We start from the raw sequence: 22,399 nt of genomic DNA on the forward strand, positions 1-22,399 counted from the left end.
CCATTTTCTGAAGCGTGTTCTTCCCGTTTTCTGTAAAAAGGTGATCTTTCCGTTTTCTACAGTGTGTTGTTCCCGTTTTCTATAGTGTGGTGTTCTCGTTTTCTAGAGTTGGCTGTTTCCGTTCTCTGTAGTGTGGCGTTCTCGTTTTCTAAGTGGTAAAGTTCCCATTTTCTGTACAGTGTCGGTTAACGATTTCTGCCTCATTAGTTCCCTGCACTGATCAACGATCAGTCGCTTGCTGTTGGTTATGTCGTTGAACATTCATTAACCCCTTATCTTAGGTGATGGTCAACGAGGAATCTCCATTGATGTGAGACGTGGGCACTGACAGTTATGCTAGGCTGATAGCATAACTATTACTAAACTAGTAGTAAGACTATTACCAGGCTAGTAAAGGTCTATCATTAGACTCGTAATGGGGTCTGCTACCCCAAGGAGCGCCACTCTTCCCACGAGCCGTACATCTGAAATTAGATTCTGGTGAAAAAAGTTAGGTCAGGAAAACTGTGTTTCGCGGGGTCAATACGTTTGCCCTGGGTCGTTATTATTCCCAGTAGTGGAAAGTTGTGATCCTGTAAGCACATATGTTTCCATCGCCGCCTACACACACACACACACACACACACACACACACACACACACACGTAGTCATATAATTTAACATTAACATGGCAGTGGTCGCGAGTAATATCGATGCTGAAATAGATGATGACCCCCGCCACATTGCTGAGGTGTCAACTCTTGACTTGGAAGAGGTTCTGATCACTGTAGGTAAACAACCGAGCGTCTGGCTGGGGGGTGGAGGAGTCCAGTAATCGCCCTAAAAGGATTAAACCCTGGGAGTACTGGAGGATTGACGAAGCCTTAGGAGATTCGCTCTTTGGTGAAGGGTTGGTGGGCGCTTACCTCTTAGCTCGGCTCCTGATCAACTGTGTGGTATGACCATGAACAGCAAACGTGGTACGCGTCTTTCTTAAGAACTAAAAGGTACAACTACGTGATACCGAACGCTAGCTGAGGACCTGAACGAACTTGTGGAACGATTTATGAACACTTAGAAAACACACCATCGTTGTTCTAGAGAAATATAACTCTGGGACAGTTGTTGAACGCTTTCTGTGCCACACGGCGACGTGGTGGGTGGGGAGACCAGTAGCATCTGTGGCTCTCTCTTTGCCCGTCAGAGACCTCTAGGACGGTAGAGACACTGACTTTGACATACCGTACCTTACCTTATGCTTTCTGAGAAGTACAAGGACGCGGGGGGAGGAGATTACGACTCTTGTAAAGGCTTCAGAGGAAACAAGATCAAGTCAGTAAAACGAAGCTAAAATGGGCGGCCGGTGTTTTGACTCGTATAATACCTTGCGGTACTTTGCTCCTTAGGTCACAAGACCAGAGATCTGGGTCACGGGGTCATTAAAGACGTATCCTTGAATACTTAAATGCACAGGCAGATAAGAACTCTCATGGACTGATATACACATACGCGTTCACATATATATGTACACATTTACGGTGCTTGCAAGCATGAATGCATACAGATCGATGGGGTAACGGATTTACGCTCACGCATACAAGCACAGACGAGAAAACGAACGCATACATGTGCCCGATTCGAGAAATAAGCGTAGAATTTGAAATTATATAGAAACGATATAGAAAATTATGACGATAAAGACATATGTGTCTAATAGAGGGTATGTAAACACAAAACTGCACTAATACGAGATGGGTACACACACACACACACACACACACACACACACACATACATATACATACACACAAACACATACATACATGCATACATACATACATACATACATACATACATACATACATACTTCATTTGTGAACTAATTTCATGATGCTAACAGTGAAGTTATTCGGGTCATGCAGAGATGTAGCAACCAGAGATCACTGCTAGAAACTAAGTGAAAAGCTTGTTAGAGAAGATGTCAAGATGATAAGCACCACTGTGATGGATGACTGGAGTAACCAGCTGACGCAACTGTGCATGTGAACAGCAAACACGAATTCAGAAAGTTATAATGCTGGAGAAAGTTCGACGGCTGTGGGGCCTCCACGAGTGTAGAATTCCTTTCACCTGTACAACATAAATAAGTAATTGACAAAAAAGTAACGATTACACACACACACACACACACACACACACACACACACACACACACACACACACACACACACACACACACATAAGCTCACACACTTATGCACACAAAAACATGCCATAGAACATCATTATATAGAAACTTTAGAAACTTTACGAACGAGTGGGTAACTATGATAGCTTTTATTCGAGAAGTCAGCAAAGTAAACTTGTATTGTCCCCTGACAGTACAGCACAGGTCCCTCCCCCAGCTCTCTCTCTCTCTCTCTCTCTCTCTCTCTCTCTCTCTCTCTCTCTCTCTCTCTCTCTCTCTCTCTCTCTCTCTCTCTCTCTACATCACTGCTCTTCCCCCCTTCCCCTCTTTCCTTCACTCTTTGTCCCTTCCCTCTTCCCCATCTTTATATCTTCTTTATATCATGGTAATTACCTTAGCAGAAAGTAGTAATTATCTCATTAGCATAATTGGCCGTAATGCATAAGATAGTCTCCCGTACAGTTCAAATGACTTAGACCTTACACTCTGTTATTGGTAATATACGCCCAGACGATATAACACGTTACTTGTAAAAGAAATTTACATGATTGTAACATGTTGGAAAGTTACAGAACGAGTATATATATATATATATATATATATATATATATATATATATATATATATATATATATATATATATATATATATATGTATATATATATATATATATATATATATATATATATATATATATATATATATATATATATATATGTGTGTGTGTGTGTGTGTGTATTGCAATACAGTTTCGGCCCCTCAGGGAAGCTTAGTCATCTGGTAACAATGATTTTGTCTGACCTACAGCATGTAAGCCTTGCCTCTCCCTACATGTAACACTCGCCCGATAGGTAACATCACCAACTATGACCTGACCTGTGGCGTTGAGTAACAAGGGGTTTTGTAACTGTGGCGTTGAGTAACGAGGGGTGTTGTAACTGTGGCGTTGAGTAACAAGCGGTGGTGTAACTGCGGCGTCGAGTAACGAGGGGTGTTGTAACTGTGGCGTTGAGTAACGAAGGGTGTTGTAACTGTGGCGTTGAGTAACGAGGGGTGTTGTAACTGTGGCGTTGAGTAACGAGGGGTGTTGTAATTGTGGCGTTGAGTAACAACGGGTGTTGTAACTGTGGCGTTGAGTAACGAGGGGTGTTGTATCTGGCGTTGAGTAACGAAGGGTGTTGTAACTGTGGCGTTGAGTAACGAGGGGTGTTGTAACTGTGGCGTTGAGTAACGAGGGGTGTTGTAACTGTGGCGTTGAGTAACGAGGGGTGTTGTAACTGTGGCGTTGAGTAACAACGGGTGTTGTAACTGTGGCGTTGAGTAACGAGGGGTGTTGTAACTGTGGCGTTGAGTAACGAGGGGTGTTGTAACTGTGGCGTTGAGTAACGAAGGGTGTTGTAACTGTGGCGTTGAGTAACGAGGGGTGTTGTAACTGTGGCGGTGAGTAACGAGGGGTGTTGTAATTGTGGCGTTGAGTAGCGAGGGGTGTTGTAACTGTGGCGTTGAGTAACGAGGGGTGTTGTATCTGGCGTTGAGTAACGAAGGGTGTTGTAACTGTGGCGTTGAGTAACGAGGGGTGTTGTAACTGTGGCGTTGAGTAACGAGGGGTGTTGTAATTGTGGCGTTGAGTAGCGAGGGGTGTTGTAACTGTGGCGTTGAGTAACAACGGGTGTTGTAACTGTGGCGTTGAGTAACGAGGGGTGTTGTAACTGTGGCGTTGAGTAACGAGGGGTGTTGTAACTGTGGCGTTGAGTAACGAAGGGTGTTGTAACTGTGGCGTTGAGTAACGAGGGGTGTTGTAACTGTGGCGCTGAGTAACGAGGGGTGTTGTAATTGTGGCGTTGAGTAACAACGGGTGTTGTAACTGTGGCGTTGAGTAACGAGGGGTGTTGTAACTGTGGCGTTGAGTAACGAGGGGTGTTGTAATTGTGGCGTTGAGTAGCGAGGGGTGTTGTAACTGTGGCGTTGAGTAACGAGGGGTGTTGTATCTGGCGTTGAGTAACGAAGGGTGTTGTAACTGTGGCGTTGAGTAACGAGGGGTGTTGTAACTGTGGCGTTGAGTAACGAGGGGTGTTGTAATTGTGGCGTTGAGTAGCGAGGGGTGTTGTAACTGTGGCGTTGAGTAACAACGGGTGTTGTAACTGTGGCGTTGAGTAACGAGGGGTGTTGTAACTGTGGCGTTGAGTAACGAGGGGTGTTGTAACTGGCGTTGAGTAACGAAGGGTGTTGTAACTGTGGCGTTGAGTAACGAGGGGTGTTGTAACTGTGGCGTTGAGTAACGAGGGGTGTTGTAATTGTGGCGTTGAGTAACAACGGGTGTTGTAACTGTGGCGTTGAGTAACGAGGGGTGTTGTATCTGGCGTTGAGTAACGAAGGGTGTTGTAACTGTGGCGTTGAGTAACGAGGGGTGTTGTAACTGTGGCGTTGAGTAACGAGGGGTGTTGTAACTGTGGCGTTGAGTAACGAGGGGTGTTGTAACTGTGGCGTTGAGTAACAACGGGTGTTGTAACTGTGGCGTTGAGTAACGAGGGGTGTTGTAACTGTGGCGTTGAGTAACGAGGGGTGTTGTAACTGTGGCGTTGAGTAACGAGGGGTGTTGTAACTGTGGCGTTGAGTAACGAGGGGTGTTGTAACTGTGGCGTTGAGTAACAACGGGTGTTGTAACTGTGGCGTTGAGTAACAACGGGTGTTGTAACTGTGGCGTTGAGTAACGAGGGGTGTTGTAACTGTGGCGTTGAGTAACGAGGGGTGTTGTAACTGTGGCGTTGAGTAACGAAGGGTTGGTATAAAGAGACGAGGGAATCGATTCCTGATACCGACTCATTAAAGGCCAGAACTATGCGATAATTCCCTGTGTCGACCGGGTACTGGGCGTTGCTGAAGACCAGGGTTCGAAGAATTGGTAGTTACCTATGTAAACTCATGTGTACCTCAGCATACACACACACACACACACACACACACACACACACACTGATAGTTCATTCGACAGAGCACTGGGACAGAATGCTTTTAATGATGAATTCACATGACATCATTAAACGACGTCATTGGTGAATTACACCCCCTAAACTAACTAACCCCTGACGTCATCACGCAACTGTTCCACACGCTCTGATTGGTCCACCGCCTATCATCATAATGGAGTCTATTTACTGTGGGCGACAAATTGCCTTGACAAGTCCTTAAATGTAGAAACTAGCCATTAAGATTTAATCTATTCTAATTTAACCTCATCTAATTTGACCTAATAGTTTCTATGCTACATTACCTTTGATGATTTCCTCCGGGACCTGATGATATTAATAGAATCATAAAAGATATATATACAACGCTACAACGCCATGAATTTTTGTTTGCTTTTTGACATATCAACTAAATTTCCAGTGTTGGTACGTAATAACAAGACAGCTAGGGGTGCGATGGTTTCTTTGGCCCACCAGTAACCAGATTTGATGTGAAAATGTGTTTTATATCTGATTTCCTTGATGAAGCTGACTCTGGCCAAACCTTCAGCCTTTAACGCAGGAAGAAGAAATAATTTGTTAGCCATAGCGGCACCCTACTCCTTATACAGTATCATAACAGGTCATTGGCTCGATATACGTGTATCAGTAAACGCTTTGTCACATATCATACAAGAAATTTTTACTTTTATAAGTCATTGAAGCACGTACAGTAAGTAGAACCCCAAACTAGGTTGTATTTGAACATGGGATCTTCCTTCCCATTCATCAAATGTCTTAAATATTCCATCTCCCTTTTAGCGTCTAAGAAAACTCATAACTGATTCCATTTTCTAATGTATAAAGTTGTAAGGTGAAGGATTGCATATATCTCTGCTGGAGGAGAAACGCTGGAACGCAGGTTATCGTCCTGAATAAAAATCACCTTATTTATGTGTGTAAGTTGATATAGATGAAGTCAAAATGTCAGAAGGCTTAATTTACATGTTAGTCAGCGACTAGTTTATCGCTCATCATCATAATGCATTACAAAGATATTTCAGATGAAATTCCATCACTTAAATATTTTCTGAAGTAATTGTCCATTGCATTAACAAAGCAATGTTTAGAATCTTAATTTTGTTATATGAGAAATTTATTGGGAAATGCCTTTTTGGCTCAAGCCATATTCACCTCATATTCATCTTCCATAACGTAACATGAACAATAAATTCAGACAGCACTAACACTCATTATTCGGTCGCTGACTTCATAGAAAACATATTACCCATCTGACACTTCTTAGAAAACGTAATATTTTTTTCTTTATTTCCAGGGGGGACTTGAAGGTTACCATTACGGTCACTCCTCATCTCTACTGTGCTCCCCCGTCGTCCCTGTAATGCCGTGGTAAGTGTTCATAGCTTTACAGATAATGAGTTATATCTAGAAAATATCTTAGCCTGCATGCAACATTATTTTTTCAAGCTGTAAGCATGATAAGGATTTACTTTTTCATAACTCGGTTGGTAACTAAGTGAGGGTTGTAGCATGAGAGGTCTAAATCAGAAATCTTCTTTTGTAGTAATCTGTATTTTGAAAACGAGGAGCAAGAGATGATCCCTCATGTAATGACGAAAATTGCATGGCACATACATGTTGTATTATAACATGAAGAATGTATCACTACGCAAGAAAGTTTCTGTTTATAATTTTGCTCTGTGTGGTAGGCACTAGGCAGCCATCGACCAGGAAGGTATATTACATATACTACCCACCTGCGTATAATCAGATCGTCAGAACTGAGTACAAATATAATAGAACCAGAATGTAATATATGCACTCAATCCTGACGATGTAGTTATACGCTTGGCATCGTATTTTAGTTTCCTTGCGGTTTTGCTTGCATCATATGTGCACTCGCTGCAAGTATACTTGTATGTATGTATGTATATATATATATATATATATATATATATATATATATATATATATATATATATATATATATATATATATATATATATATATATATATATATATATATATATATATATATATATATATATATAGAGTGTCCTTTACAATATACATAGTTTCTTGTTTTCAGTGATTCAATGAATAGTGATGAGTACTGATCATATATAACCTCTGCTCTGCAGTTTGAGTGTTGTACTTCAGTCAGTAGCAGGGTAGCCGTGGTTTCTTTTGACGGATGTTTCTCAACGAGGTTGTAATCCTTATCGGTGTTGATATCACTCGTGATAGAACCACATGCAAGTTGAACCCGATAACATTTATCATCTAACAGTCTATATAAATATATCGCAGACACTCGGGGAATAAAGTGCTGTCACGCGTATTTGTCGTGTATGGGGGTGGTGATTACAGGGTCAAAGGCTGTCCAGAGTGTTGTCATGTTAACTCTCTCCTCCTGTGTGTGACGAGAATATGGCACGACAGCCACTGCTGGCAGGTCGAAAGGACTGGATTGTCGTCATACAGACACTCGGGCTAATGCAGTTCATATACTCACTTTAACGTAATCTAACCCGACCTTTTCCTGTTCTAGCTTAACCTAAATTCAAAGCAAAATTATAATCGTATAACTAACACGAATCTTTTTCTAATGTCTCGCAATTCATTCTTCATCTACGCTAACCTAACTACAAAGCATAGCATTAACTAACAAGCTAACGTCGTGGCCAAAAGATAGCCTACCTTAACTGCAACCACGATTATTTCAAAACTAAAACCCCATTAAAAATCTATTCTAACGAAGGCTAATAAGATGTTTTTCTTGTTACTTTTTTTTATTTTCGTCTTTTTCAACGTTACGTGTACATTATTTTCCTTAGTTCTAAGGTCTTTCGTCAGGAGATTTAAATCATGTACCATAGCGTAGCCCAAACAAAGACTTTGTATTTATCATTTCTTCGATCGACGTCCTCGTTCGAATCCTAAGGGGGTCATGGGTCATCTATCCTAATTTCTACGATAGAAATCTTTGGGAATAGTACGATCCATTAACCCCAACACAGACTAAGGAGATGATTGCATTTCCTCACGAATATCGAAGCCCCCCTCTCCCTCCTCTTTTTTTACTGCATTAGTCTTTCACCAGATTCCTGTGTGTAAACCTCTTACATTTATACTGTAGGACCTACGAACGATTTACGTTCAAATGTATCAAAGAAATTTCACATTTCATTGATAATTTTATAAATAATTCACTTGCACGAGTACCTTTACGTTCGAATGTCATGCAAATACTCAAAGACATTGTTCACGTGTATTCTACGCTGCGTATATCCAAGCAGCATTTTAACATGGGTGAGATTGCTATTGTGGTTTAGTGTGCAGCTGTTCACATTAAAAACCCAGTATGTACTCAGACTTGCAACGCAAATAGCAAGTATGTCTCGTTAAATCATTTAGATACTTTCGCACTTCCTATGCATGGTGGATACTCAGTTGGTGTGTGTGTGTGTGTGTGTGTGTGTGTGTGTGTGTGTGTCGTTTATCTGTGTGACTTTGGGAATGTATATATAAATATTTATAAGGATAAGACTCAGGCGCCCGTGATACATTTTCGTTTTGCCGTTGTAGAACAACTGTGGACTGTGTCGCTGAGGCACTGGGCGTAATTGTGACTTATGGTAGCGTTATTGACCATGAGTCAGCACGTGACATCCCAGGGGGTCGGATCCACATGCGTTCGAATCCTATGGTCGGTCGTCAGCGTGCACTCAACCCAGATGTTCATCTTTCTCACGGGGCTAGTCGATAAATAGGTACCTGGCTTACGCTGAGGTGTATATGTGAGTGTGTATACATACATAGAAATAAAGACATGATACATATATTCGAGGTAAAGGGGCAACACGCGTGACACACACACACACACACACACACACACACAGTGCGCGCGTGCCGCAATCATAGAGGCGCAAAGAACCAACAAAGAGGATCCTGATGAGTGACATAAAAGCAGTACCGAACCAGAATGAAGAGAGCTAGATTAAAACGAAAGGACAGAGGACTCAAATGTACCCCATTTTAGCTATCATCCAGAACGCCCACAAATCAGGTGGCGTTCAAACTTCTCGAAGACGAAACGAAGAGTAAGATTGCCCAAGTGAGCACAGATGCATGGCGAGTATCTAAGGTTCTAAGACATAAGTGATCAATCGAGAACTGAGTGAGCCAGGAGGAGAGATCCCGAAATGAGAGGAGAAGCTAAGCTTGTGAACGATGTGTTGGCGTTGTTGTCGATCTGTACAACAAATTCATTGCTTAGCAAATGACTACATACCTTCAAGTCATCCGCCAAGTTGCCAGTAGGAACAAAATAGTGGATCAAATGTGTGAGAACCCATTGCACCAAGTTAGATAAGGAATAAGGTCCCTATGTGTTAAGATATGTGCATTTGTTTTATGGATCTTTAAGCTCGAAAATGGTTCCATCTTGGGATTTTGATACTGTGTTACCATAGCCATGGTATGACATAGCAGGCTATAGTCTGTGGTCACTACCTGCACTGAACCGTGAGAAATATGATCAGTTGTTGGTCAACATTGTTTCTCTTTAATGCTTTGCCCCGACGGAGGCGTTCATGTAGCCAGGATGTAGGTAGGTAGGTAGGTGTACAGGAGAGAGAGAGAGAGAGAGAGAGAGAGAGAGAGAGAGAGAGAGAGAGAGAGAGAGAGAGAGAGAGAGAGAGAGAGAGAGAGAGAGAGAGAGAGAGAGAGAGAATGTGGATGGATGGGTAAGAGAGATGTCATCCTTCAATAGGTTTCTTGTGTTTTACACGATGTCGAGTTGAATACGCCAGCCACAGGGTACTAAGGTTACGTCAACGCACACACACACACACACACACACACACACACACACACACACACACACACACACACACACACACACACACACTGGTTTATGCATCCTAGACCAGTCGTGAATCTGTTGACTTCTGGGGAAAAAAAATATGTCCATCTGTCCTTCTATCGTCTATGTATCCATCATTACTTCATTCTCAGTTTAACAGGGGGCGAGGGTGACTTATCTTTATAATTCCAGGTCAGAGTTTTACTCCTTTTTCATGTATACAATAGAACAATTACTGCCTTTGTCCAGTCATCATGCGCCTGACTGTTTTCCCGTGTTTCCATACACACTTTGCAGGTCCGCTCCACAGAAGGTTCCCCACCGCGCTGTACTGTCTTGTTCACCAGTTCTTGTATCCCCACAGCATCTCAGTTCTTATAGGGCCTTACTGCTCTCCTTGATTCTTCCTTTACAGTGTTTTCCTTTCCAATATACCCATATCTCTCCCACCCTAACCTCTGTACATATCTATAGTACCAATAGGGACTTATCTTTCACTCCCATTTCCAACCAGTTCTTTACCATATTCTCTTCATTTATTAAAGATTTTATTCTTTATTTTTAGTATTCTCCCAAACTTGTCCTATATAGTCTCAGTCTTTACACATATGTATCTTCTACTGTGGGACGCATGTGGGAACAGAAGCGAACGAGCAGACATGAAACAGAAACAGGATAGTGAAACAGTTGAAGTAAACAGTCTATAACCTGGCCAGGAAGAAACTGATTAATAGTTAAGTTAATATTATGTAACATGACTTTGAGGAGCTTATTAATACCTTAGGTCAGAAGCACTGTAACCAAGCTAAGTCACACACGTTAGTAACACGATAACGCCAGTTGATATCATCATTGAGAAACACTTCAACTACGAAACACTTCCCTTAAAAGCACTATTCTTATGAAACACTGTAACTACGAAACACTTCACCTAAAACACTGTAAATAAACACTAACTAACAAAACACTGTAAATGAGAAACACTGCAGCTAAGAAACACTGTAACTACGAAACACTTCACCTAAAACACTGTAAATGAGAAACACTAACTAAAAAAACACTGTGAATGAGAAACACTGCAGCTAAGAAACACTGCAACTACGAAACACTTCACCTAAAACACTGTAAATGAGAAACACTAACTAAAAAAACACTGTAAATGAGAAGCACTGCAGCTAAGAAACACTGTAACTATGAAACACTTCAACTGAGAAACATTGTTGCTACGAAGCACTGCAAATGAGAAAGACCACAACCAAGAAAAAACTATAACACAGTTATGTCCACCATCACTTGGGTCTGAAATCCCCTTAAGTAACGAAGTGACGTTGGTTGTAACCACACAGGTCACTGAGAGAGCGATACAGGTCAGGTTCACAATCGCACAGGTCAGTCATAACAGGTCGTATTCAGAATCACACGGGTCAGGTTTACGAATCGCTCAGGTCCTCCCCACAATCGCACAGGTTTGTACCACTGGTTAACAGGTCATCCCTACAGTCACACAGGTCAGCAGGCTACCACGGGTTCACAGGTCAATCTTACGAACAAACAGGTCAATAGGCTACCACAGGTACACAGGTCAACCCCACAGCCACACTCACAGGTCAACCCTACAGCCACACTCACAGGTCAGACAGAGGTAAGCGTGTTAGTGTCAGCTTGCTGTGGCCTCACGGCTCACGTGAAAGGTTTGGAGGGAACTTGACTCCTACATGCCCCCCCGTGACCAGCCCCAACGACACCGCCACGGCCGCAGCCGAAGCAGCCGCGGACGGAGCCACCGCTTGCGGCCACAGACCGCACTTTAGTGCTCGCTAGTCCACGGCTAACTTACATCGACCGAGGTAATCACTGGAATGCTTCTTGCGTCTGGGTTTTTTATTTATGGATGGGATAATTTGCCTCACCAAGACTATAATTTGTCTCACTGGGACTATAACTTGCCTCATCAGAACTATAATTTACATCACCAAGACTATAATTTGCATCAGAAAGCCTATAATTTGTCTCATCGAGACAAATTTCTCCTCACTATAACTTGCCTCACTAAGGAGATATGATTTGCCTCACCAGCACTATAATACCCCACGCCAAAATTATGGATCGCCTCCTCAAGCTTATAATTTGCCTCCCCAAGATTATAATTCAAAACCACCACGAATACAGATAAGCTCACGAAGTTTACCCAAGCCTTGCACTCGTATATACAGAAGAGGTACGAGTTCATCTCCCCTTCAGAACACATGGCGTACCACACTTCTTTTTTCTTTATCTTTACATCGTCATTTATACCTGAGGCACGTCTTATCTGACACCACTGTGCGAATCTGAGACTTTGCTAAATATAACCTCTCGTGCATGACCTTCGAATGTACCTTACTATACCAGTCTGTGAGCCAACCATGGCAGAGTTCTCAAATTGTGTGGGGGAAGGGGAGGGTTTTGATATGGTATGTCTGTCTGTCCCACCCGACCTCCTCATCATGACGGTACGATCGTTGAGAGCGACGGTACGACTCCGGTACACGACGGTACGAGACCATCCGGGTATGACAGCCTAGCATCTGACCTGACCCTCATGGATCAGGGCAAGGGTCACTGATCATCCCATCATCCCCACGGATCGTACCCTGTATCATACACGAACATACCCGGCGTATACGCTACATGATCAAGGCGTCTCGTTGCGTCAGAGTGAGACGTGGGTTACTCCCTCAACCCACGTCCGCGTCGTCCACTACCTGGTCGGTCGCTGTGTGCGTCACGTGGGGCGCCACGTCGCGCATCACGTAGGGCTTCCTAGCCTGGCCGAAGGGCTCCCGACGCCTAGGCCTAAGGAGGAGGACCCTGTCACAGCCGGCCCCCCATGAGGGGTTTGCTGTGGATTATCACCGTCTTGACGCACCTCGTGTTCACTGCTGTTCACTGCCATCATCGTCTTTCACGTTATTAACCTAAAGCTTCATGAAGGTTTGCCTCGATCAGGGATAGCAATTACTTCGAAAAATATCGATAGATTTTGCTTTCTTCGACTGAACGAAATATATCGAATTCGCTCTAGCATCTTGCTGTATTAAGTTACCAAACTTATTTGGTTTCTTGTTTTGTCGCCTTATTGGCATGGATGAAACTAGTCGAAAATCATGAAGATCCTATCCAGGATACCGATATTTGGTTGAATATCTGTCAGACTGATATTGTTATGAATATCTATTGTGGTGATGTCTTGATGAATGTCTTTCATACCCTGATAAACAGCTATCGTACCGATATTCCGATGAATATCTGTCATTATGACATATTAATATTCAATAGGATATCTTCTTTCTTAAAGCCAGGAATGAAACACTGAATGAATATCCAAATATTCATCAGTCAAGATGTGATATCGAATTGCATGTAAGGCCTGCAGACCGAATATTATCTCGAGAATCTTGTGGTGAAATCATCTCTAACTAAAAAAAATGGGAGTTTCAGGGGAGTATTGGGCAAGTTGTGTGTGTGTGTGTGTGTGTGTGTGGGTCGGTGGATGGGGGGGGGGGGGTTATCGGGTTGCCCATAGTGCCGGAAACCACAGACCAAGATTATGTCGTGGCGGTGGTGGTGGTGTCCACGGCAGACTGGCCAAGACAAGTCAAGAGCTGGGCTGGGCTGAACTACGTAGGCCTGAGAGAAGAGGAAGCTCATTTGAGTCGTTAAAGGGACACAGGTTCACTGTAGTACCCGTGTGACGAAGAGTTTAGTTGACTTTGGAGGCTCTCTCTCTCTCTCTTTCTCTCTCTCTCTCTCTCTCTCTCTCTCTCTCTCTCTCTCTCTCTCTCTCTCTCTCTCTCTCTCTCTCTCTCTCTCTATATATATATATATATATATATATATATATATATATATATACTTAGTCGCTGTCTCCCGCGTTAGCGAGGTATCGCAAGGAAACAGACGAAAGAATGGCACAACCCACCCACATACACATGTATATGCATAAACGCCCACACACGCACATATATGTACCTATGCATTTCAACGTATACATACATGTACATACATAGACATAGACATATATACACATGTACACATCCACACTTGCTGCCTTCATCCATTTCCGTCGCCACCCCGCCACACATGAAATGGCACCTCCCTCGCCCTGCTGCAGGAACCACATAAGGACAGAAGGGGTTCGTGGGGCAGGAAGGTAAGGTAAGGTAAAACCGGCCGTGGGTACTACGTGGATAAAACTTTAATAAAATCTCACAGACTTCAATGTAACATTACCCTCCATAGTGACGACTTTTAATTAAGTCATTGAGGGGCTTTTTCACGTGCGTTTTCTATATTCTGATTTTTCCCGAGGGATTTAAAGACACGTTTCTTTACCTTGCTGGTTATCTCTCGTACAGTTATTTATTTGGTAATTTCTCGTACGTTTATTCATTACTGTGAATTGCTTATACAGAACTGGACATAGGATTGCTGAATGGTTACCGTGACGAGGTTCTCATTCTTAGATTATCTTATTATCAAGATAATCCTTGTAGTAGCAAGTTTTACATAGCTACCGTGAAGATTCGCTGATCAGCTAAACGGCGTACATGTAAGAAGGAAAGTCTCACTACATCACTAGTCACTTTCGACCTTATGATTCCTACGCTGGTGGGACAAGCGTGCGCGGGATCTCATTTTCTGTTTAAGAATTTTTTTTACCGTTTTCTCTTCATTACACCTATCATGTCACGGCGTGCACTTTATCCTTGCCTGTTGCACGCACTCGTTTCTCAACTCGTTGCACACGTATGCTGCAGGAGAGTACGTTTTCCTCCCTGAAGCTTGAGAGCGCTTGAGAGAGTGTTGAACTTTACGTTTGTGTCTTTGTACATGACAAATATGAAGGCAGAAGTTAACGTAAGACAGTTAGAGAACTTGTGTACCCCCTTAAGTTGGCATGAGTCAACTTCATATTTCGTTATTCCTGAGAGAGAGAGAGAGAGAGAGAGAGAGAGAGAGAGAGAGAGAGAGAGAGAGAGAGAGAGAGAGAGAGAGAGAGAGAGAGAGAGAGAGAGAGAGAGTGGAGAACCCTATGGATATATATCATGAATTATATTTTGAGATACAACTCGAGCGGAGAGTTACCTACCTGGAGAACCTTCTTATTATTTTAGCACTCGAGGATTAGAACGATGGTGATTACTGATCCACTCTGGCCCTCAGGAATAGAAGAGCTATTCTTTTCTCCAGTGACATATATATATATATATATATATATATATATATATATATATATATATATATATATATATATATATATATATATATATATGTAAAACTCTCTCCCCATAACAAAAATAGTAATCAAAAATGGTAATCACACTTAAGGTACATATTCTCTCCTTGTTTACCACAAAACCGCAGGGCGGCGACTACTTATGGCAAGTCCTTCACCCTCACACTTGTATGTGTCATCTGAGCTAGACCCAGCCACAGGCATCACCCTGACCATCCTTAAGAAACACTAGACGCACCAGAAACACAATGTTCCATAGCATGTTAGCCGTCCATGTGTTGCGCCTCTGCTTCATGAACCAGCTGAGGACAAGGGCTAGGGAGGAGGAGGCAGGTACGCTAATGAAGGCAGTTTATCAAGCGTAGGGGGGATAGGGGAGGCGGAGGAGGAGGAGGAGGAAGGGGGATTAATTAACGATAGTCTAACGTTTCAATTACGAGGGTAAACATTCCCTCATGATGCTCACGAGGGCTGGGAGGAACACAACACGTCCCTTCCTTACCCTCTGGGGGTTCAAGGCAAAAAATCTGAGGGTTTCGCACGAGTTTTGAGGTCCGAACGGTGCGTGTGTGTCCCCGGGGGCTGTGCACGGTCCACACGATGCGATCTGACGAGGGGGATGGAATTACACCTGAGGGAGGCTGAGGTGTGCCGCCCCACCTCCTCCTCCCCCTTTCCCTCCTCCTCCTCCTCGTCAACGACACCACCTCTGCGGTGCGAAGAGCATATCCCTCCTGCGAGACGTACATATCTCCGGGTGTGGCTCTTGTGTTTTTGACAGACTGGCATGCACCAGGTTAGTTCTCCAGAGCTGGTCATCAGCTTTGTGATGACTCAAACGAAAGATTTCTATTCGGGTGTCATGCAGGATGCGTTGTTCAACTGTGCATGATGGATAAACACGGAAATCATCTGTAGATCTTGCACGTATAAAAGCGGTCATGAGATGTATGGGGTACTAGAAAATGTACAAAAATTGGTATCCAAGATCATTCTCCGTCCCTCATATCCTCTCTTTCATCACTTATAAAGAAGCGCTAAACACATTGGTTCCCCGAGCTTCCGAAAACCTTCAACCAGGAGGAAACTAATTCATTATTCCGCCACCGTCACCTCCTCTCACCAGAGATCCCTCGTCCCCGAGTTACAGGCTGGCGCTACAACTGCATCGAGCCAATTCGCCGTTCTTACATTTCCCACCAGAATATCATCAATAATCAATAGACTGGCTCCCCATTGTCAGTATAAAGCCTTTCCTTCACCCTCCTCTCTCCCCTTCCATTAACAACTCGCTGTCTTTGTATTATCTATACATTTTTCAGCCTTTGGCTACATTTGATTTGATAAACCACTAAATACTGTTATTACTATGATTAGCTAGACAGCAACGAGGGACAGACTGAAGTGTTCCTGGCGTGTGTAGTATCACGATATCATGATAGAGGAAAAAGGAAGCAAAATTGATGGGTCAAATGAGACGCTAAAAATTATGATATTAGTACATACTGCCTCCTCATTGAAAGAAGTTCATTTCGAGTGTTAAGCAATTTTCCGCTGATTTCAAGCTTGCCAGAGAGACATTCCAGGATGTTATCTGTCTTGCAGAAGAGTTAACTCGACATAATACACCGAGAGAAAGTATCATTGATAAATGAAGAAAAGTATCCCTGACAGAAATCGTTCGAAGAGGGATTCGAATTCGTCGCTTTAGGATTCACATCCAGTATTCCGACGCGAATGCATTAGAATGCTATATAAGAGAAGGATTGTTTCGGAAGAAAATGGACGATTAATATTCTTGTAAAGGTGGAAATGTAAATGTACACAGATCATAATGTTGAACTTTTCCATCCGTCGCTTAATAAAGTTGATATTTTTATTGAGAATTTGTTGAACAGGTTAATAAAGATTACTGTTAATGCGGAAGATTTTACTGATTATTTCATGTAAGAAAGCAGCGTAGGGGACAGAAGCGCACCTCGATTGAGTGAGATTATATTGCCTTGAGTTGTGATCGTCATTACATATAATGTCACTTGATTTATGATTGTTGCCAAAGCAGCAACATGTGCTTCGGAGTCACTTCAGATATCGGTAAAGTCCCTTAGTACCATCCCAGAGTAGAAACGGTACCTTTGATGCTATCTTATTGAGGCCTTCATAACTCCTCCTCCTCCTCCTCCGCTCGCTCACTCTCTCTCTCTCTCTCTCTCTCTCTCTCTCTCTCTCTCTCTCTCTCTCTCTCTCTCTCTCTCTCTCTCTCTCTCTCTCTCTCTCTCTCTCTCTCCTTTCGGGGACAAATTCACGCGAACATGTAACTAGATCTAAGGAAGAGATAAGATAGTGCGAGCCCGAGACATGTGATATAGGGGGGTTGAGGACAAAATTATGCGTATGGATGGAAGGTGGAAATGCACCTGGGACGTGATGACTAATGCAAGACGCGGTTCGTCCATGTCTGTGGTGACCGCGTCTGAAACCCGGCCCTTCGCACCACAAGCAAACACGTTACCACCCGATCTCTCACGGAGACGGAGAACATTAGAGAGGAAAACTGAGAATCTCTTTCTTTATCGCGGTCGTCACAGCTCGGAGACGTCGTCTGAGAGGTCGCAGACAGTGAGGATGGGAGGGGGTAGGGTGGGGGGGGACTGGAGGAGGGATGGCATCTGGTTTCACTGGGATCTGTACAGCCTCGTCAGTGACATAAAAAGAATAGGCAAGCACGAGCTATCAGTGATGTTTACATTGGAGAGTGTTTTATGGCAGTGAAATATAACTTTCTCTCTCTCTCTCTCTCTCTCTCTCTCTCTCTCTCTCTCTCTCTCTCTCTCTCTCTCTCTCTCTCTCTCTGAATAGGGTGGTTAGAGGAAAGGAAGAAGAGGTGGGTCAGGGGAAAAGGATAGTTTGAAATGAGACGAAAAGACTGATGTGTGTGTGTGTATAGGTGTATAGCTGATTTTCTGGAAGGATGTTGTTGCCTTATTCATATGAATACCCTCGGCAGGCTCGTGGTGTGTATGTATTCGTGGTGTATCCTTTTCTTTTTTTTCGTCAGGTGTTGGAGTATCTTATACCGTATGACGTCATGGTGACGTGCTGTATTGTGGCCTATGGTATCGCAGTGATGATGATTCTCCTCACGTATGACGTCAAGGTAATAGGTAGTCTTGGGGTATATGATATCATATATGAGTGGACGAAAGTTGTTACATCACTGACATTGGGAGCAGAGGCATCTCTCTCTCTCTCTCTCTCTCTCTCTCTCTCTCTCTCTCTCTCTCTCTCTCTCTCTCTCTCTCTCTCTCTCTCTCTCTCTCTCTCTCTCTCTCTCTCTCTCTCTCTCTCTCTCTCTCTCTCACTATTCCTGAATCTCTCCCTTACTCTATCTCCCTCTGTATTCGACTCCTCCTCCTTCACCTTCTCCTCCTCATCATCATCATCATCACTTTCCCAGCTCTTCGTCAACATCGCCTTTGCCTCTTCCTTTTCCCTTGACGACCCTCGCCCAACTGAGTCCAGGGCAGGTGTGAGAGCAGATCCGGTAGTGCTGCATCACCCTAATTATGAGGCTACTTGTCAATGAGGTGTGAGGATGATTGTACGATCTAAACCTCAACGAAGAATAAAAAAAAAAACGGTCATAAGAATGATTTAATTCATCTTCGAATCTCCTTTTCCTTTGAGCTCATCATCTTCAACCCTGTATGAGTAGATCTCTTTTATTCTCGTCAAACAAACTCACTTCCGCGTGAGCTCGAACTTTTTGGTATGGACAGACTCACTCTCCACCATATACAGACGCACTCTACATCCCACCCTACAGTATCTAGACTTATGGTATAGCTATTTCCCTGTACGATAATGAATGTCTACTTTTCTGTACGCAGAGTTGTCCATCTACGCCACTTCCCCTTTTCTCTCTAACGCGTATGTACGCAATCCCACCATCTGCGGTCATATACCGCACCGGACGTAAGTTCGTAATCGCTATGCTTCGAGACGATCTCCTCTATACGCAAACATTTACGTCATGTACGTAGCTTACGTTCCTGGTACGCAACGCGGCTCCGACGTGCCCTCGTCATTGGTTCAGAATCCCGGGACAGGAGGATCTGTGGTCTGTCCCGTCCCTTCAGTCCCACTCACAACCTCGCCTGCTGCCTCCTCCCTTGCTCCGTCATCCATCTGCCTCGACCCCTCCCATCACCGCAACCGTCTGTCCCTCACTCCCTCCTGTCCCAATCCCCTACCTGCCTTCTCCCCCCCCACACCCCCGCTGTGATCCCCTTCCTGGTATCACCTCCATAATCGTGGTAGGATCTGAGGGGCTGGGAGTGAGCCGTGCCGATGGTACTAAGACCTACCTGTACGGGCACCAGCTGGCCGACACCCAACACCACTTTCCTCCCTCTCCGTCAGCCATGGCTAACCCGGTGCCTGGAGCCCTTGGGAGGTGCATGTATTCGTACGAATATATTCGCTTCAAATCCACGACTCGCATTACTTGCAGCTCCCTTGGCTACAGATCTGTGTACATTTTTCTACTCCTACCACATCATTTCATGTCTCTGTTCTTTTCTGACCACAAACAGCCTCGTTAGGATCCAGTGGTCTGTTGCTTGTGAGGCAAAAGACCTGAGAGAGAGAGAGAGAGAGAGAGAGAGAGAGAGAGAGAGAGAGAGAGAGAGAGAGAGAGAGAGAGAGAGAGAAGAGCCGAGTTGTCTGGCGAGCGACTTGAGCTGTGTGAGGTAAAACTACCAGGTCACAGAAAGATCTCTTGTCACTCGTACGTCTTCACGGATTATCTCCAAGATGTTCCACTGGCGAGGATGGTCTGTACTGGGTGTCATGTGGGTGCGCATTACTCCACTACACACACACACACACACACACACACACACACACACAGTCAATAGATAAGGCCCTGCTAGTGTAAAACTCCCTCCCCACACAGTAGATATACGTACTCACAAACAGGTAATTACACACTTGATTGACTTTACATGTATGTAATTATCTACCATATCTGTAATGACGTACTTGTAATGTATGGATAAGGAGCTTTATACTCGTGAGGCCACACCTCTGGAACATTACCATCACATAGCTTTCTACACTTCTGTGTGCTGGCGGCATTCACGATTTCATGACTCAATTTGTTCTGTTCATCCATCATTCCTGTACCATCAAAGTACCTTACCTAACACATCTCTTGCTTAATTTCATGCTATGGTTTCACTTTGTCTTTACATCTTTCGGAGAAGTGTTTATTGTTATCGTCTTCAAATTGGTTTTAAATCTAAATGGCTGTGACTGCATCACCCTTTGCTCTTCTCTCTTTTATGGTGGACACTTTTTTTTATTGTACTTGTATAACTGTCTTCGTTTTACCTTGTGTGTGTGTGTGTGTGTGTGTGTGTGTGTGTGTGTGTGTGTGTGTGTGTATATGTGTGGACACGGGGAAGGATGGTGATAGCATATCAACCCCCTCCCCCCCTTACCCCGCAGTCACGGTCTTGCCACAACCTCTCGACCACATAACCTACACCCGCGCCCCTCCTGCCACGTCACATAATCTTTCATTTAGTTATTCGTCTCAAATCATCATCACTTTTCATCACATTTCACTACGTACATATTTTACACTTGTAATTGCCGTTCACAAGATCAGGCTCCGTAGCTTATTGCCAAGTCTCACGAGCTGAAGTATCTGCCTGGCCTCCACAAACAGCTTTATGGATCAACAGAACTAGCTCTGGGTTTTCCTCCAATTACATGATGGACGAGACAAGTAATTACTTATCCTGGGTTACAATGATTGGTGTGTGTGTGTGTGTGTGTGTGTGTGTATAGTACACGAGCGAAATATCACCGTCGACCAATAAGTAAAGCATCATCGGGAACCTATCCGAGTTAATGGAGCCTATCTGACACTGCTCCCGCAAGGGGCGCAGCCTGGAAGCTGCAGGGGCTGTGTCCTTGAGGTAATTATGAGACAGCCGTAGCGATATATCGATTGATCATCTCGGTCATTAAATTTCCTTCTCCATTTGATTCATATCTTGATTTAGTCTCTTGTATGATGATGCATCCCATTTTCTGTGATTACTATTTGTGATTGCTATTTGTGTGTTACGGAGGAAGAGTTTTACAGTCGTGTTGTCTCTTCTCTTAACTTTGTATGAATTCATCATGTCTTCACTCCTATGTATGTACACACACACACACACACACACACACACACACACACACACACACACACACACACATACAAAGTTCGATTATCAGATTCACTGCTTTGGAAATTCTGTCACATTTATTGATGCTTATCTCGCAAGAATTATGGTATCTATAAACAAAACTACGATGGCGTTATCTTTCATATATGCACAGTGGCTACTGGTATAACAGAATTCTTTTATTCGCAATGGCGAAAAGAGAAAGAAATTGATAACTGATTGAAGGGACTGAAAGCAAATAGTATATCGGAGGTAAATGAAGTTACCAAGGGACGGTAGGGCCGCTTGCGTTGGTGTGTTACGGCCGCATGCGTCGCTGGTGCGTTAGAGGGTCGCTACGTGTGTTGTGTGTGTTGGTGTGTGGTGTTCCCACGCACTCTGCCCAGAAGGCCTAGCTAGATCCCCTTTGCCAAAACAGGTTCGTCCACGCCTGTGTAGTCTCTCAACCGTAGCCGTACTACTACGGGACGGACTACGTCTACTATGGGGTGGGTTTAGGTAACGGTATGGGGCAGGGCATGGCTACTATATAGCGAAAGGGGTATGGCTACTATGATAGTGGGGTATGGCGACACTGAGACGGGATATGGCAACTCTACTGCTGCTGTTGTTTTTATCTGCTTCTGGTATTGTTCTTATGGCTTTTGTTGCTACTTCTAAAGCTGTTTCTGCAGCTGCTGTTGTTCCTAGGGCTTCCTGTCGTGTATTGTGTTGTTGTGGCCACGACTACAGCTGCTTCTGTCACTTGGTGTACTTCATGTTGGTAGCGTAGCCCTGCAGTGGCCTTCATCTTCAGGAATTCATATATTTGTGAGGTGAGGAAAAGCTTGTACTGGACCCCTTGATGCGAGGGAACGACAAGCTACACTGCCTAGCTA

At 43.7% G+C, this 22,399-nt stretch overlaps 1 protein-coding gene and 1 long non-coding RNA gene across 2 annotated transcripts in view; one reads left to right on the forward strand and one right to left on the reverse strand.

Annotated features, from left to right (window-relative positions):
- Window positions 1–22,399, reverse strand: part of w (eye pigment precursor family transporter white) — a 74,197-nt gene that overhangs the window by 50,555 nt on the left and 1,243 nt on the right. The window lies entirely within an intron of this gene.
- Window positions 1–22,399, forward strand: part of LOC139753785 (uncharacterized) — a 34,324-nt gene that overhangs the window by 2,441 nt on the left and 9,484 nt on the right. Inside the window, exon 2 of the long non-coding RNA XR_011713764.1 lies at window positions 6,450–6,523. This is a non-coding gene — a long non-coding RNA (uncharacterized lncRNA). The remainder of the gene's footprint in view (window positions 1–6,449; window positions 6,524–22,399) is intronic.

Source organism: Panulirus ornatus, chromosome 15, assembly GCF_036320965.1.
Source record: "Panulirus ornatus isolate Po-2019 chromosome 15, ASM3632096v1, whole genome shotgun sequence".
Lineage (NCBI taxonomy): Eukaryota > Metazoa > Arthropoda > Malacostraca > Decapoda > Palinuridae > Panulirus > Panulirus ornatus.